The sequence below is a fragment of the Opisthorchis viverrini genome (genome assembly GCF_000715545.1).
Source record: "Opisthorchis viverrini unplaced genomic scaffold opera_v5_112, whole genome shotgun sequence".
NCBI classification, from domain to species: domain Eukaryota; kingdom Metazoa; phylum Platyhelminthes; class Trematoda; order Opisthorchiida; family Opisthorchiidae; genus Opisthorchis; species Opisthorchis viverrini.
The window spans coordinates 41,827-47,826 of NW_008751770.1; positions in this window are offsets into that span (position 1 = coordinate 41,827).

Genomic DNA, 6,000 nt, shown 5'->3' on the forward strand with positions numbered 1-6,000 from the left:
ACAAGTGAGAAGAATAAGCCCTAAAAACCGCTTACTCCGATCGCCAAACGGCTAGTTGTGGCCACCTGTGCGTCATTCAATACAGCTGGAGTATTTCTCAAACCAAACTGCCCAGTGCTACTCAGGAGGCACCTGCTATGTGCGGCCGCATTAGGAGTCAGACAGTTATGCCTGCGCTCAAGAGCCAGACCAAACTCCAGCCAAGTGGGTCAGACTGTTGAATGATTGTCTCCGGAAACGGTTCCTTAAGAAGACCCTAAAAACCTGTCTCGCGGTTCAGGCTCTTGAGTTAGAAGTTAAGAGCAAAGTGTCCTAACGAAACTCTATATCCTCCCACTGCCTCGTGAGTGGAGTACTTCAACCCTTTCTTTGGTCTTGGAAAATTGGAAGTATCATTCGTCCTTACAGCAATAATCTTGCTAACTCTTCTCAAAACACCCCTCACTCGTCTTTCTGTCTCGCCTAGCCGTCAAACACCCAACAACTGTTGGTAGTGAGGAGATTTGGGATTTTTGTGGTGATTTCATCCTGTAAGTGAAGCCAATCTATGCTAAAAAGCCGAGAAGCACTGTACAGCTGTTTCACCCTTATTGGGAATCATCAGCAGTGCGCATCTCACTGCTTCGCACCAGAGGTGCGAAAACGATAAGCATTGCCCAGCAACCTTAGATTGCGGTACTGGGTGAATTCTTTGAGCGAACTTTTGCTTCACCAAGACCCGTTTTCTGGCTACTCACTGTGGGGAGCTATAACTCTGAAACTTCAACAACGGAAGACCTGAAGATGTCTTGTACACACCCCCACAATAAAGTGGCCAAGTCTCGCGGACGTCTAACAATACAGCCCACACCGTAGTCAGTTATTGAATCCTCGCCTCAAAGACAGCACATGTCGATGAAAACGGAAATCCGGCGCACTATGTTATCCAGTTGAGTCCAGCCATAGGCGATGTCCCAGGTGCTATAGTTTCGGTCAGCAGCACCGAGGCAACGGCATGACCATTTAAGTCTGGAAACTGCGCAGTTATGTATTGAAAACTATCGCCTCGGTGATCAAGTGCCAATGACTGCGCGATTGAGTCATGTCTGTTGGTGCTACTCACCACTGATAAGTTGGATCCCGGGATCCCCATCCGGGAAAGCGGCAACTGTCGACCTAACTGGGTTGAATGATTTGCATTTTCATACTGCTCCGCCAGGCCAATCGCTGTTCATCTCTCGGCCACTTCCAATAAGCACAGGGCTGGAAGGAGAGAGCTCTGTCAGGCAGACGGTCTGGCGTGCGGAGTGAATGCCCAGACCAATGTAACCTATGACGCACTAGTAATTCACCTATCTCGGGAGAGCTCTTTCTTCCTATGACCATCTGGTGTACCTCAGCATCACTAAGCTGATATTCCCACAAGACCCGAACAATGCTTCGGAAAAACCGATGGTCAAACACCGACATCTTTCCTATGTCCTCTACAAGTGGGAGCCACACTGGTAATCCACAAAACGGTATGGATCGCATCATAAACTCTAACCTTGACAGACGAACTGAAATTACGTCGGCACCGTAGGTGTCGCGGGTTGGCGAAATCTGTCCTGGCCTTCATGATTCGAGAATCAATCTCGTCAGTGGCCACCAGAAATTATGCAACTGTTTAGGTAAACAAACTGGTTGGTATGCGAGCGTAAAGTTTGGGTTTGATCTCACCCATCCTCTTATCTGCACTTTGCAATTCGCGGGCGTGAACTGTACACCAAAACGTGCAGCATTTTTACTTAACCTATTAAGAATTACTTGCATTTTGATGGATCTGAACCAAGGACAGCTGTCTGTGAGCGAAGGGCCTGGGAGCATTCCGGTCCCCAATTCCTCAGAAGTAGGCACAGAAGTTTCAAGCAACACGTCAGCAACAAATTTGAGAGGGGATGGCGAGAAAGACATGCCTTGTCCTAAACCACTGCTTCTTCAGGTGGGAAGGCAGCTATGCATCAAAAGTTTAACAGATGAACGGTGATTTATTGGACGCGGTGAAATCAGGGGACAACATGCTGTATACCCGGACAACCCCACAGGGATTCGCATACGGTTTCCTTTCAAGGGGCATAAATTTGCAAGGGACAAGCAGCGCAAAATTCTCTGAACACCGACAGAGCTAAAACCACATTTCAGACCAGAAAAAAATACCAACATGAGACAATGTTCGCCAGCCGCACTGCTATACGCAGCAAGGAGGCCCGGCTGTTGGTAACTAGTGACGATCTGTCAGACGAAATGCCACACGGGTCCCCCCTTAGCACTCGCAATCAGGTGCTGCTACGGCTGAGAAGTCCATCCCACTCAGGACTGGCCAAGGATTCGGGACGCTTGCCGGTCCGGCATCGAGCCAATATCTGATTAGTCGGAGGTCTGGACCCAACAGCCAATCATGATCCAGTATAGGCCAAATGCCGGTTGCCTATGTCGAATCCAGAACGCGTCAGAATTTCCAGAAAGTTATAATAGCCTACGCCATATATACGAAGCGCTGTACAACTGTTAATGACTTCGTTTTGGGGGTTAATATGTCATGTGCATCTTTGGTGTTTTGCTGACGTGAACGCTAGCTTGGGAGGCCCAGAACATATACGGATTCACGGATCGAGGCTTTTGCCCAAGTTTCTAGGTTGGGTCGGTTTTGTACTTGTCGGTCAGTGTCTGTCGTTCACCTGAAAGGCACAAGTGAAAAAGGGTGTACCACTGTTCTTTATGTTCTCAGCGCGGGGTAGTATGCTTGCCAGCGCGAGGATTCGCTTAAATAAATGTCTAATAGTGCTTTAAACTGGGTTCTAGAAGGAGCGTGAACAACCACTGAAGGAAGGTCATTCCACGCAGCTACTACCCGAACTGAGAAAAAATTTTCTAATCAATGTGTCTACTCTGAGCTTGAAAATTTTCTTACCATGCCCTCACAGGGTGTTTGCTGGGTCAACGGTAAAAAACCTGTTTGCCAAGCTTTGTTCGAACGGCATAAGTAAGAATTAGGTCCCCTCGGAGACCAAGAACTAAGCTGAGAGAAATACCGCTAATACAATTGGCAAAATGGAACCCACGATATCAGTCGAATTTGATCAGTTCCGAGAGCTATTGCCGCGGCAACAAAAGCAGTTTGAGGAAGCGCAACTTAAGCTCACTGAATCACTGGCTCAGAAACTGCATATCCAGATAGTAGCAGTCAGTGCTATTAAGACTTCTGCTTTCTCATTTGAAGCAGCCACGGTCTCGATTACGGAGCTCACATCGACCCTCTTTCTGGTCACAGTTTTGACTCCTGGTTCAAGCAGTACGACGACATGTTCAAGATTGATTTTTCTAGGTTTGGTGATGGATGGAGAGTCAGATTATTGCTGCGAAAACTCGGCACACCGGAGCATGAACGGTTCACAAATTTTATTCTCCTCGAGCTTAGATGAATCTGTCGGAACACTATCCCAGATATTCGGCGATCAAAAATCATTGTTCAATATCCGTTAACTATGCCTAAAGAAGAACGATGATGATTTCACCACGTTTGCCGGTGTTGTCAATCGAGAATGCGAGCGCTTCAAGCTCAGCTCAATGACGGAAAATCAGTTTAAGTGCTTCATGTTTGTATCCGGTTTCCAGTCATCCCATGATGCTGACATCAGAACCCGGCTGCTCAGCGGAATTGAACGGGATGCCGAAATGACGTTGTAGAGCCTCACCATTGAGTGCCAACGCCTCATCATTCTGAAGCACGACACGGCCATGATCGGTCGGTCACCTTCAACCAGCTATGTACAGGAAATCAACTCAAGCGCGCCCAAGAAATCTGACAGCAAGGCCGATCGAAGGCAGAGTAAACTTCCCACAAGTGGCTGGCATTGCAATCAGGGGCGTTCTGCTCGTTAGTGCCGCTTAAGGCGTCACAAATTTTCCAGGCACAGTCGCCGTAGCTACAAAGAAGATTTATGTCGATCTCAAAGACTGCAGCCACTCTCACACCACGGTTTAGCCTAAAATCGCCGTCAAACTCGGTGACGGCAACATTCAAAGTTGATTTCGCTTGCCGAAGGAAGTTCCCCACGGTTCGTATTACCGACATCCCAGTTCGTTTGCAGCTTGATACAGGCTCCGATATCACGCTGCTCAGTGAACGAACGTTGAAACGTTTCCGTAAGCCACATGTGAAGCCGACTGAACACTGGGCCCGTAATGATTCCGGTGGTAAACTAAAGGTGACTGATGAGGCTGATAGATTCATAAATTCTATGGCTTGATGGCACAAGCCACCTGCTATCAAATTTGATCTCATATGGCTAGATGGGATCGAGAAGATAAATCCGCTGGATAAACCAATCAACTCTATGTACAACCGCATGCACGCGGCACCCGGAGGTGCCGCTGAACAAGCTCATTTGCCAAGGTGTTCACTTGAAAACCTACAACGTTATGCATCTGTATTCACTGACGAGCTCTGATGGCGTGCAAAAGCAAGCGCCAGACTGTGCCTCCTCCCTGGTGCCAAGCCAGTCTTCAGGCCAAAACTTCCAGTACCGTATGCAGTCTTGCCTATCTTTGACCAAGAACTGAACCAACTTCAGACGAAGGGTGTTCTCAAACTGATCAACTACTCTACTTCGACCGCACTTATCGTGTTGGTGAAGAAAACTAACGGGACGATTCTGTTGTTCGCAAACACCTTCACCGGTCACAACGATGCGCTGGATACCCATCAATATCCTCTGCCTCATCCAGATAATTTGTTCGGGATACTGAATAGAGGCAAATGTTTCGCGAAGATTGACTTGACCGATGCGTACATCTAGGTTGAAGTTGAGGAAGAGTCGCGTGAGCATCCCACGATCAATGCGCATCGAGGTCTGTTCTAGTATATTCGACTGCCATTTGGTGTCAAAATGGCGCCAGCCATATTTCAACAGATTATGGATACGATAGGCCAGCGGCTAGACGCACAATGCGTTTTTCTGGAAAACCCCTGCGGGCGAAATAAAAACTTTAACGTCAAAATGTTGCACTTCTTTGCATATATGCGTAGACTGAAAACCCCCTCATCTGCCGTCATTTTTTTGCGATTTGTTTTAACCGATTTCTTCTGAAAATTATTGGCGCATATTCGGCTTTGAACTTTGTCTGCTATCGCTTCAGAAGTGGCTTTCGTTGAGAAAGCAGTGGGTGTATCGTTTTCATCCTTCACGGCATTTGAGAAGACCTTAAATGAATACATGAAAGATAACTTTGTGATATTTGTGCGTTCATCCAGTAATCGAAGCACCAATCTTTTTTGCGTTACAAATTTGTGTACTACAAATGCAGCAGGCGCCCTCCAAGACCAGCGGAAATTCGTGGAATCCGAAGAACCTAGTTAGCCGAGCGTATTTTCTAATGAAAAAGTACGCGAAGCACCAGCTGCTCAGTGCGGTTTTGCCTACGGAGGTAAAGAACCCCAGTGGAAAAGACCTCTTATTTTCTGGAACACAACCACAAACTGTCAGAGTTTTCGTACGATCGATTTCCATTCAATCAACGCCAAACCGAAGACGAGTTGAGTACATGCAAGGCCCTGCTGAGATATGGAACACCGTCATCTGAGGTGCGGCAGTTTGTGGTGGATGAATTCGGACTCTCACAACTAAGGATATACACAACTACCGCCGGAAGTGTCGACCGGCTATGTTGAGTAGGTGCCGAATGGTTGGGTTTTAATGTAGCGAATGATATGCCTTCGGTGCAGGCAAAACTTCGGGAGACCGGACGCGTTCTTGTGTGTCATGGAGAGGAAGGTCAGTATAGCCACATATGTTTCTCCCGATGGCAGCAGATAGCGTTATTCCGACGCTTTCCCGACGTAGTGAATGTGGACGGGACACATGCAACAAACCGCCTTGGGTAAGTTTTTTTAAAGCATCTAATATTCGATATTTAGATATAAACTATACACATTCATGATAACGGACGGCATGGGAACCGGGCGTCCGGTTATGTATGCGT